General features: G+C 39.7%; 1 protein-coding gene across 3 annotated transcripts in view; it reads right to left on the bottom strand.

Annotated features, from left to right (window-relative positions):
* CDK14 (cyclin dependent kinase 14) overlaps positions 1 to 13,054 on the bottom strand; it is a 638,693-nt gene that overhangs the window by 149,944 nt on the left and 475,695 nt on the right. The gene's annotated exons all lie outside the window — the stretch shown is intronic.

Raw genomic sequence — 13,054 nt, 5'->3', positions numbered from 1 at the left:
TACCCACTGGTAAACACTAGTCTGTTCTCTGTATCCATCTGTCTGCTTCTTTTTGGTTATATTCACTAGTTTGTTGTATTTTTTAGATCCCACATAGAAGTGATACAGCATTTGTCTCTCTCTGTCTTATTTCACTTAGCATAATGCCTTCCAAGTCCATCCATGTTAGTTCATTCCTGGGTTCTTCATTCCTTCCTACATTTCCACATTTTTGTCTGGGGTTCTTTTCTTCTACTTCAAGGACTCCCCTTATTCTTGTTGTAGTGCAGGATTTGGAATGTTTGTATATTCTCTAGAATATGAGGTCATCTAGTCCTAGTTTGAAAATTTTATTTATTTATTTTAAATTGGAGGATAATTGCTTTACAATATTGCGTTGGTTTCCTCCATATATCAACAAAATCACCCACAGGTATATGAATGTACACTTGACCAAATACAGTAGTGCAGATCTCCTTGCTTATACTATATAGTATTTACACATAGGCAAAGCCAAACCACCAAGATCCTACAGTGTATATTCACATTTACCATTGAACAATCTTTATTAAATTTTTAAAATGAAAGCATACATGTTTTACGAAGTTAAACAATACAATGGCATAAAATATATATTAATAACATTTTCTCCTGCTCCCCATTTTTCACTTCTAATGATATAGCAATGGTTATTGGCTTGGTATGTCTCTTTCCACATGTTTATGTTTATAAATAAAAATCTATCCATATATACAAATATATATAATATTTTAATTTTTAAATGGATTGTACAAAACATTCTCTGAAATTTTTTAGGCATCTAATAATATATATTGAATAGTCCTTCAAATGAAAAATATATAACAACTGTTTCAAACCTATGTAATATTCCAGAGGATAGAATTACAGAAACTATTTGACCATTCTCCAACTGATGAAAATGTAGGTAGTTTCCAGTCCTTTTTTGTCTTAAAAACAATGTTTCAACAAATAATCCCTGCACATCTATTTCTGCATACTTGTGCTTTATTTTTTGTTACACAGATTCCCCAACATAGAACTGCTTGGAAAATGGTATGCACATTTCAAACTTTAGTGGATGATGACAGATTACTTTTCATTTCCCACCAGCAACAAAAAATAATGTCTCATAGTATGCATCCCTGGGATACAAGGACAGTTCAACATATGCAGATGAATAAATGTGCTACGTCATATTAACAGAATGAAAGATAAAAATCACCTGATCATCTCAATAGATGCAGAAAAAGCATCTGACAAAATTAAACACCCATTCACTATATAAACTCTCAATATATTAGGTATGGGTGGAACATACTTCAACACAGTAAAGTCTATAGATGACAAGCCCACAGCCAGCATCATACTCAATGGTGAAAGGTACAACTCTTAAAGAAAAAGACAAGGTACTTACTCTCGCTATTCCAACTCAACACAGTACTGGAAGTCCTAGCCAGAGCAATCAAGCAAGAAACGAACAACAAAAAAGCTGAAGCCGACCAACCACACCCCCCTGAAAAAAAAACACATCTGAAATCGAAAAGAAGAAGTAAAACTGTTGATGTTTGCAGATGACATGGCTTTTTTACATAGAAGATCTTAAAGACTCCATCAAAAACCTGTCAGAACTAATCAACACAACCAGGGAAGTTGCAGGACACAAATTCAATAAACAAAAATCAGTTACATTTCTATACACTAACAATGACTGATCTGAAAAAGAAACAAACAATCCTATTTACAACAGCATCAAAACCAATAAAACACCTAGGATTAAATGTAACCAAGTAGGTAAAAATCTCTACACTGAAAGCTATAAGACATTGATGAAAGAAACTGAAGACACAAATGAGTGGAAAGACATCCCACACTCATAACTGGAAGAACTAATACATTGGTAAAATGTGCATACTACCCAAAGTCATCTATAGATTTAACATAATCCCTATCAAGATTCCAATGGCATTTTCTACAGAAATAGGAAAAAATGACAAAATTCATTCACAAAAGACCAAAGCAATATGGAGAAAGAAGAACAAAGTTGGAGTCATTATACCTCCTAATGTCAAACTATAGCACAAAGCTACAGTACTAGAAACAGCATGGTGCTGGCATAAAAACAGACACAGGGAACAGTAATGGAACAGAATTGAGAGCCCAGGAGTGAACTCATGCATAAATACGGCCAGTGTTTGACAAGGGAACCAACATACTCAGTGGAGAAAAGACAGTCTCTTTAATAAGTGGTGGTGGGGAAAAATGATACTCAAACGAAAAAGAATGAAACTGGACCTCTATTTTGTATCACACAAAAAACCTGGAAAAAGATTAAGGACTTAAACGCAAAACCTGAAACCACAGAAGAAAACCAGGAAAAAGCTCACTGACCTTAGTCTTCATAATGACTTTATAGTTACAATACCCAAACACAGGGAATAAAAACGAAAACAAACACGTGGAACTACATCGATCTAAAGGGTTCTGCATGGCAAAAGAAATAATCAACAAAATGAAACAGCAAGCTACAAAACGGGAGAAAATATTTACAAACCACATATCTGAAAAACAGTGGTGTTGAAGCTCAGTCGCTTCAGTTGTGTCCAGCTCTTTGTGACCCCCTGGACTGTAGCCTGCCAGGCTCCTCTCTCTATGGAATTTTCCAGGAAAGAATACTGAAGTGGGTTGCCGCTTCCTCCTCCAGAGAACTTCCCAACCCAGGGATCAAACTCCTGTGTCCCATGTCTCCTGCACTGGCAGGCACATTCTTTACCACTGAGCCGCCTGGGAAGTCCATCTGAAAAATGGCTAATATCTAAAATATAGAAGGGACTCATATAACTCACTGGCAAAAGAACAAGTAATCCAATTAAAGAATGGGCAAAGTGCCTGAACAGACATTTTTCCAAGGATGATATTTACATGGCCAAGTGCATGAAAAAGTGCTTGACCTCACTAAACACCAGGGAAATGAAAGTCAAAACCACAGTGAGATTTTCCTTCACACCAGTTAAATGTACAGAAATGCAGAGAAAAGGACACACTTGGGCTCTGCTGGTGGGAATTTAAATAGGTACAGCCACCGCGGAAAAGAGTATAAAGGTCGTGCAAAAAAATTAACAACAGAACCACCACATTCTCCAGTCATTTCACTTCTGGGTATATATTAATATTTGAAGGAAATGAAAGAGATTTCCACATTCTTTATGTTCACTGCAGCATTATGTACAACAGCCAAGATATGGAACCACCATAACTGTCCCCTGGTGGGTGCATGGATAAAGAAAATGTAGCATGTGTATACACCAGAATGTTGCTATTATTCAGGCGCTAAGCTGTGTCCGACTCTTTGGGACCCCACGGGCAGCGGCACACCAGGTTTCCCTGTCCTTCCACTATCTCCCGGAGCTTGCTCAGACTCATGTCCGCTGAGCTGGTGACACTTATCTCATCCTTTGTCACCCTCTTCTTCTCCTGCCCTCAGTCTTTCCCAGGATTCCGATCTTTTTCCATGAGTCAGTTCTTTGCATCAGGTGCCCAAATTGGAGCTTCCCCTTCAGCGTCCGTCCCTCCAACGAATGTTCATGTTTGAGTTCCTTTAGGATGGACTGGTTTGATATCCTCTCTGTCCAAGGGACTCTCAAGAGTCTTCCTCAGCACCACAATTCAACAGCATCAATTCTTCAGTGCTCAGCCTTCTTTACTGTCCAACTCGCACATATTCAGTCATAAAAAAGAAGGAAATGTTGCCATGTGCATTAACATGGATGGAAATTGAGGCTTATTTTGCTAAGCAAAATAAGTCAAAGACAGAAACTGCATGATCTGTCTTCTATGTGGAATCTAAAAAAATACTTAAACTCATGGAGCAGAGAGCAGACAACAGATGTGGTTGAGGTGTAGGGCTGGAGATGGGGAAATGGATAAGTAGTCAAAGGGTATAAACTTCCAGTTATAAGATGAATAGGTTCTGGGGCTGTCATGTAAAGCATGGTGACTACAGTTAACAATACTGCACTGCTTGTTTATTTGAAAGTTGCCAAGAGAGTAGATTTTTAAAGTTCTCACTATAAAATAAAAAACTGAAACTATGTGAAGTAATGGATGTGTTAACTAAACTTATGGCAGCATTTTGTAATATATACACATATAAAATAACCGTGCTGAATATCTTAGATTTACACAGTGCTCTCTGTCACTTATAACCCAATAAAGCTGAGGGAAAAGACAGTGTTCTAGCAAATAAAACAAGGAGGTATGAAGTAGAGTGTGAGGGCTGCTTAAGGCTGGCTTGCGAAGGAAGGTGAATTTCAAACAAAACAGTCCATCAACACAATAAACAAAGATCCCACTGGAAACCTGGTTGGAGTTTCATTAAAATAAGTATTTATCTGAAAAGGCTGATATATAATTTCTGTATGTAACAATCTGTTGTATCTTTCCAATTATTTAAAAAATTTTTGATTATGCCATTTTATCTATAAGAATTCATCTAATGAATTGAACCTAAAAGTCAAGTGAATAAAAATACATGTACGAGAATATTTATCAAACAACTTTTTTTTTTTCACTGAAGGACAGTGATTTACAATACTATAGTAGTTTCAGGTGTAAAAAATAAGGATTCTATATTTTTATAGATTACATACCATTTAAAGTTATTACAAATAATGGCTATATCTCTCTGTGCTGTACAATAAATCCTTGTTATTTATTTATTTCACACATGCTCAGTTCAGTGCAGTTTAGTCGTTCAGTCGTGTCCAACTCTTTGTGACTCCATGAACCACAGCTCATCAGGCCTCCCTGTCCATCACCAACTCCCGGAGTTTACCCAAACTCATGTCCATTGAGTCCGTGATGCCATCCAACCATCTCATCCTCTGTCGTCCCCTTCTCCTCTTGCCCTCAATCCCTCCCAGCATCAGGGTCTTTTCCAATGAGTCAGCTCTTCGCATCAGGTGGCCAAAGTATTGGAGTTTCAGCTTCAACATCAGTCCTTCCAATGAACACCCAGGACTTATTTCCTTCAGGATGGACTGGTTGGATCTCCTTGCAGTCCAAGGGACTCTCAAGAGTCTTCTCCAACACCACAGTTCAAAAGCATCAATTTTTCGGCACTCAGCTTTCTTCACAGTCCAACTCTCACATTCATACATGACCACTGGAAAAACCATAGGCTTGACTAGACGGACCTTTGTTGGCAAACTAATGTCTCTGCTTTTTAATATGCTGTCTAGGTTGGTCATAACTTTCCTTCCAAGGAGTAAGTGTCTTTTAATTTCATGGTTGCAGTCACCATCTGCAGTGATTTTGGAGCCCAGAAAAATAAAGTATGCCGCTGTTTCCACTGTTTCCCCATCTAATTTGCCATGAAGTGATGGGACTGGATGCCATGATCTTAGTTTTCTGAATGTTGAGCTTTAAGCCAACATTTCCACTCTCTTCTTTCACTTTCATCAAGAGGCTCTTTAGTTCTTCCTCGCTTTCTGCCATAAGGGTGGTGTCATCTGCATATCTGAGGTTATTGATATTTCTCCTGGCAATCTTGATTCCAGCTTGTGCTTCTTCCAGCCCAGCGTTTCTCATGATGTACTCTGCATATAAGTTAAATAAGCAGGGTGACAATATATAGCCTTGACGGACTGCTTTTCCTATTTGGAACCAGTCTGTTGTTCCATGTCCAGTTCTAACTGTTGCTTCCTGACCTGCATACAGACTTCTCAAGAGGCAGGTCAGGTGGTCTGGTATTCCCATCTCTTCCAGAATTTTCCACAGTTTATTGTGATCCACACAGTTGAAGGCTTTGGCATAGTCAATAAAGCAGAAATAGATGTTTTTCTGGAACTCTCTTGCTTTTTTGATGATCCAGTGGATGTTGGTAATTTGATCTCTGGTTCCTCTACCTTTTCTAAAGCCAGCTTGAACATCTGGAAGTTCATGGTTCATGTATTGCTGAAACCTGGCTTGGAGAATTTTAAGCATTATTTTACTAGCGTGTGTAGTAAAATATTTTACACGCTAGTGTCTCTTAAACTTAGCTTTTAAGGACTTCCCTGGTAGCACAGTTGGTAAAGAATCTGCCTTCAATGCAGCAGACTGCCTGCAATGCTAGAGACCAGAGATCAATCTCTGGGTCAGGAAGATCCTCTGGAGAAAGAAATGGCAACCCACTCCAGTTTCTTGCCTAGGTAATCCCACGGACAGAGAAGCCTGGAGGGCTATAGTCCATGGGGTTGCAAGAGTTGATCACAACTTAATGACTAAGCCTCCACCAAACGTAGCTTTTAATATAAAATATAGGAATAAGTGTACTTCAATAAAGATTCAGAAAAATGTTTATTTTTTTCATCTTTCCATTTGGAAAGGATTTGTGCTTACAGCAGAATTAAGTGATTTCTTTTTCATATTGATCTCATTTCTTTTTCATAATTTAATACTTAATAGACTTAATTCTGCTTTATATTAGTTGGTACCTTTTGTTGGTGTTATCTGCTTTGAATTATAAGTTTTTAAAGAAAATCCAAATGATTTATATTGCTTTTGTTTTGGTATGTTTCACATGTAACAATACTGTTAGATAAGAAGAACAAAGGAAATTTAAGAACATACTCAGCTTCCTATCTCTAAATACAGAGTTTATTCAAAAGAAATGACTAGAAATCTGTGCAGAGATTCATTCATTCAACTACTATTCACTGAGCAACTACTGTGTGCCAATATACTTCTTAGAACGGAAGATATGGGAGGAACCAGAGAAGACCTTCTTGGCCGCAAGCAGCTCACATTCCAGGAGAAGATGTGCAGGTCTGCAGTGAGCCTGGAAGACAGAGTGGGTGGAAGACCGCTCACACAGACTTGTGGCCCTTAGGTTATGATTTAGAATTTTTTTTTAAAGGTTCACTCTGGCCTCTGTTTGGAGAAGACACTACCACTGGAGGCAAAGGTGGAAGCTGGGAGAGCAATGAAGGCTATCACAACAGCAGGACGGGACAGGGGCTATGGCAACAGAGTGGACGCAGTGAGAGAAGACAAGCTGAAAATATTTTCACGGTGAAGCAAGTAAGATTTGCTGATGAACTGGACACGGGGTGTGGCAGAAAGGGAGGAGTTAGGATGACTCCCGGAGTACTTACTGCTCTCCAATTTCCAGGTTTCAAAGATTTGGAATTTCATCCGTTTAGTTCAGTCGCTCAGTCATGTCCGATTCTTTGCGACCCCATGAACCACGGCGCGCCAGGCCTCCCTGTCTGTCACCAACTGCCAGAGCCCACCCAAACCCATGTCCATTGAGTCGGTGGTGCCATCCAACCATCTCATCCTCTGTCATCCCCTTCTCCTCCTGCCCTCAATCTTTCCCAGCATCAGGGTCTTTTCAAATGAGTCAGCTCTTCGCATCAGGTACTATTACTCTGAGAATGCATTAATACTCCCACAATGACTCAGAAACTATTTGACACGTTCATGGGTTTCAGTCATCTTTCAAGCAGAGGTAATTGTCAAAATATTTAATACTCTGCAAGGCTTGGACCAACCAGTACAGAAACCAGCCATTATGCTTCAGTGGTTTACACTAGCTGAGGAGTAGCCCTGATTACAAACATTCACTGTTTTAAAGTTACAGGCAAAAGCACTCACCAAAAATTATGTATTTAATTGGTTCAAAAGAATGAATAACATCTGCATTCATTCTCTACTAGATTGCATTATATAAGACCCAACATAATTCAGTCAGTTGGTGTAGAACAGAAAAGTAACGCCATATTCTAGGTTTGAGAATTAACTGACAAAGAAAGAAGAAATGGCTTTTTATGGAGGTTTAGAAAAATTATTATTATGTATAATAAATATAGTCTGGAGTTTTAAAAGCAAGATATATTTTAAAAATTAATTACATCAAATGTCCTTGTAATACAAATTTGATCTCCTTAACTTTGTACTCCCCACAAGCAATTTTAATAATTTGCTATGATTTCAGGAAGGAAGAAGAATTCCATTACAGATAAAATTAATACAATCTTGCATTTACCAGCAAATTATCATTCTTAGCAATTAATGACTGCACACAAATATGAACTCTAAGGATTGCCTCTATTTAGAGTTTGACAGGATATGCTAATAGAAAAATTTTTTTCAGAAATACAATATGTCAGTTTTAGACGTGCATAAAAGAGCCAAAATTGATAGTGAAACATGTCACATGAAAGTGGAAAAAATAACAAAGGAAAAAGCCTTCCTTCATTTACTTTCCATCACAACTCACATAAACTCTTTCTTTTTTAACTTTTTATTTTGTATTGGGGTACAGCCGATTAACAATGTTGTGATAGATTCAGGCGAACAGCAAACGGCCTCAGCCATACATACACACACGCACCCATTCTCCCCCAGACTCCCCTCCCATCCAGGATGCCATGTAACATTGAGCAGAGTTCCCTGTGCTACACAGTAGGTCCTTGTTCATTATCCATTTTAAATATATATATCCATCAGTGTGTATATATCCATCCCTAACTCCCTAACTATCGCTTCCCCCTATCCCTCACCAGCAACTTTAAGTTCATTCTCTAAGTCTGTGAGTCTCTTTTTTGTTCTGTACGTTCATCTGTCTCATTTCTTTATAGATTCCACATATAAGGGATGTCAAACTCTAAATTCTTCTAGCAAATGTCACCCGGCACTGGCTTGTACGTCAGGCACTCCATGGACGGTGGGCACACAGAAATGAGGACATCCTGCCTATAATTCAGTGGCCCAGCAAAGTAAATACAGAATTACCAACACAGGGTGAAAAGCGCCACAGTGTGGATATGGACACAGTCCCCTGGGAGCCCAGAGGCAGAGACACTAACTACATCTGTTTTCTTTTCCAAATGAAGACAGGACAAACTCAAATATCTGAAGCTAGTTCCAGTAACACACAAGACCTGATCTCTTGTATCCAACATCTTTCAGATCTTAACTGTCAAAGCACACATTTTCAAACAGAGCTATTTCCAACATTTTCTGCAATGAGCATGTATAACATTTAGAATTAGATTTTTTAAATTCTATTTTGAAAACAACTGCATTATGAGTAAAAATAATGTTCCATTAGCATGAAAGCAACCTAATTCACTAGGTAAGTTTTGAAAACAAAAAAGGGCTTAAATTAGTGCCCCAAATCAGGAAGAGCTGTATTTAGTAAAACAGTCAGCTGCTTATGAACAATTTTCACAGATTATTCCAGTATTTGACTAGGGGTGCTTTACACTGTTCTTCAGTTAGGTTTATTCTGTCACTACTTTAATGTCAGCTTTCTCTCTCCAATTATGTTTAAACTAGAAGTTTAGAATGCGGTGATTTAAAGCACTGGCTAACTCACGGTGTAACTGAGAACTGCAATTAATTTAAACCTGCAGGCTGATTTTCACCTTCTCTTCTTCTTGCAGGGACACGGCAGAGGATGGTCGCACACAGCAGGGAGCCGGGGAGGAGAGCTCAGAGAGAAGAAATCACTTGTTCTGTGACGTGGTGGGGGTGGGGGACAGAGGCTGGAAAGGTTCTGCTCAAACTGCCATGCTTATATGCAATAATTTGTTGCAATTTCATGGGAAAATACTGGTGAACAATACCATACATTCTGAAGCTTTCCAGCTTAAAAGAGCTACACCTGAGATGCAGACATAGAGAATGGACTGTGGACACAGGTAGGAATGAGAAGGTGGGATGGTTCAGAGAGCAGCGCCGACATATACACACGCCCACGTGTAAAACAGATAGCTAGTGGGAAGCTGCAGTACCGCCCAGGGAGCTCAGCTCGGGGCTCCGTGACCATCTAGAGGTGTGAAACGGGGGTGGGGGGACGGAGACGCAGAAGGGAAGGTATAGACGTAAACAGGCGGTCGGTTCACGTCATTGTGCAGCAGGGACTAACACAACATTGTAAAGCAAGTATGCTCTAATTTAAAAAAAATTTAATTAAAAATAATAGAGCAAAGAGCAGGGTGAAGAAAAGGACCTAAACCTGAGATGGCTTGAGGCAGTGTGAAAACAAATGAAACCTAAATTGGAATTTTCCCATTTGCTTAGATGTACGTACTGTATACTCTAGGAGGGTAATTTTAATTTTTATTCTCCGTATCTCCTTCTCACCAGTATATTTTTTGGATCTCATAAGACACTGCTACGTTTTTTTTTTTTTTTTCTTTTTCTTTTTTTTTTTATTAGTTGGAGGCTAATTACTTCACAACATTTCAGTGGGTTTTGTCATACATTGATATGAATCAGCCATAGATTTACACGTATTCCCCATCCCGATCCCCCCTCCCACCTCCCTCTCCACCCAATTCCTCTGGGTCTTCCCAGTGCACCAGGCCGGAGCACTTGTCTCATGCATCCCACCTGGGCTGGTGATCTGTTTCACCATAGATAGTATACATGCTGTTCTTTTGAAATATCCCACCCTCACATTCTCCCACAAAGTTCAAAAGTCTGTTCTGTATTTCTGTGTCTCTTTTTCTGTTTTGCATATAGGGTTATCGTTATCACCTTTCTAAATTCCATATATATGTGTTAGTATGCTGTAATGTTCTTTATCTTTCTGGCTTACTTCACTCTGTATAATGGGCTCCAGCTTCATCCATCTCATTAGGACTGGTTCAAATGAATTCTTTTTAATGGCTGAGTAATATTCCATGGTGTATATGTACCACAGCTTCCTTATCCATTCATCTGCTGATGGGCATCTAGGTTGCTTCCATGTCCTGGCTATTATAAACAGTGCTGCGATGAACATTGGGGTGCACGTGTCTCTTTCAGATCTGGTTTCCTCAGTGTGTATGCCCAGAAGTGGGATTGCTGGGTCATATGGCAGTTCTATTTCCAGTTTTTTTAAGAAATTCCACACTGTTTTCCATAGCGGCTGTACTAGTTTGCATTCCCACCAACAGTGTAAGAGGGTTCCCTTTTCTCCACACCCTCTCCAGCATTTATTGCTTGTAGACTTTTGGATAGCAGCCATCCTGACTGGCGTGTAATGGTACCTCATTGTGGTTTTGATTTGCATTTCTCTAATAATGAGTGATGTTGAGCATCTTTTCATGTGTTTGTTAGCCATCTGTATGTCTTCTTTGGAGAAATGTCTGTTTAGTTCTTTGGCCCATTTTTTGATTGGGTCATTTATTTTTCTGGAATTGAGCTTCAGGAGTTGCTTGTATATTTTTGAGATTAATCCTTTGTCTGACTGCTACGTTTTTAACTTCAATAATGGGAAAACTTACAAGTAAGTACTCAAAAAACCAACCAATTAAAAACTCCAATAATGTTCAAGGGACTTGGAAGGCTAAACCGGAATTTTTAAGAACACTTATCTTTTTTTTGGATTTAATAGCATTGAATTTTTTAATAATATCATGGAATAACTGTAAGTCAATATAAAAATGAGTATGCCCAAAATGCCACATGAAATGTCAGATGTACTTTATAATGAATGCCTCTAAGCCATATATTCATCTATTCACAATTTCCATTCTTTAGGGTTATTTTGCATTTTAACAAATGCATTTACTCTTTCCTCCTGAGCTTGTAAGAAAGTAGTAATGATTTAAGCCAAGAGCTATGGCCAAGCCATCATCTGGCTCAGGTATTGAACCTGATGCCTTTCTCAAGATAGTTGCAGTGGAGCACAACGGGTTCAGTCCTCTATAAGGATGAACAACACACAAAGTCATGAGTCACTCTCTGATGTTTCCAACTATCACTTTAATTGCTTACGTGGCAGATTACAGCCATGAATCCTTCAGAAGACATGAGGAGTCCTCATTCTCTCACTCACTCTACAAATGTCTCTCATGTACACACTTTGCCAGGCACTCTGGAAGTGCAGGGCACCACACCCACAAGGTCATCCACAGCCTACAAGGAATCAGGGAACCCAGTGTTAAGGGGCCATCGACAGAAGAAAATTCTATCTACAGGTATTCAAAAGAATTTTTATGCAAAATTGACTTTCTTATAGTTATCAGGAAAACCAAGCCAGCGGTCAACGTTTCAGCTGATATTCTGACCAAGATGCAGAAAAGCTGGATCTAAACCATCTATAGTCCTTGGACCAGAAGTAAGAATTCATGTGTAAGAGATGAGAGTTTGGGGCTTCCCAAGTGGCTCAGTGGTAAAGAATCCACCTGCCAATACAAGAGACTCAGGAAACCTGGGTTTGATTCCTGGGGAATATCCCCTGGAGGAGGGCTCGGCAGCCCACTCCAGTGTTCTTGCCTGGAGAATCGCAAGGACAGATTCTCTATACATGGTGGGCTACAGTCCACAGGGTCACCAAGAGTTGGACACACCTGAGCGACTGAACAGGCATACACGCTGGCAGATAAGTCTATCCCAGAGAGGGCTACACTTGTTCCAAAATACAGGGATTTTTAGATGTCTCAACTCCAAAGAAGCACAGTAGTCCAAAAAGGCATTTTAGAAATAGTTTGTATGTCTGCACCACTGCAATTCACAGCTTTAAAACACTTGCTATTCCCCAAATATATACTGGCTGTGATGTGACACAGCCCCAGCGTACCGGCGAGAGGCTCTGATGTGACAGGTTAACTCAAAACAGAATCATACTGCCCTGTTGCAAAACCCAGAGGGGTTTCTTGCAAAAGCTGAGTAGCCATCTTCAGTCCTGGAAACAGGAGACTGAAGCATCCTGCCTTGACCCGGCTGCAGCAAATCATCCTTTCATTACCAACGGTGTGTGTTGTCAGAGAGCAATCTCTGGGCTTCCCTGGTGACTCAGTGGTAAAGAATCCACCTGCCAACACAGGAGACAGGGGTTCGATCCCTGGTCCAGGAAGATCCCACATGCTGCAGAGCAACTAAGCTGGTGTGCCATAACAATCGAGCCTGTTCTCTAGAGCCCAGGAGCCACAACTACCGAGCTCATGCTCTGCAACTACTAACGCCTGCACGCCACAACCCAGCAAGAGAAGCCTGCACAATAAGAAAACCACACACCACAACTAGAGAAAACCCCGCACAGAGCAGGGAAGACCCAGCACAGCCGAAACAAATTAAT

Source organism: Cervus elaphus, chromosome 18 (assembly GCF_910594005.1).
Source record: "Cervus elaphus chromosome 18, mCerEla1.1, whole genome shotgun sequence".
Taxonomy (NCBI): Eukaryota; Metazoa; Chordata; class Mammalia; order Artiodactyla; family Cervidae; genus Cervus; species Cervus elaphus.
This window is presented reverse-complemented; position numbering and strand designations above follow the sequence as displayed.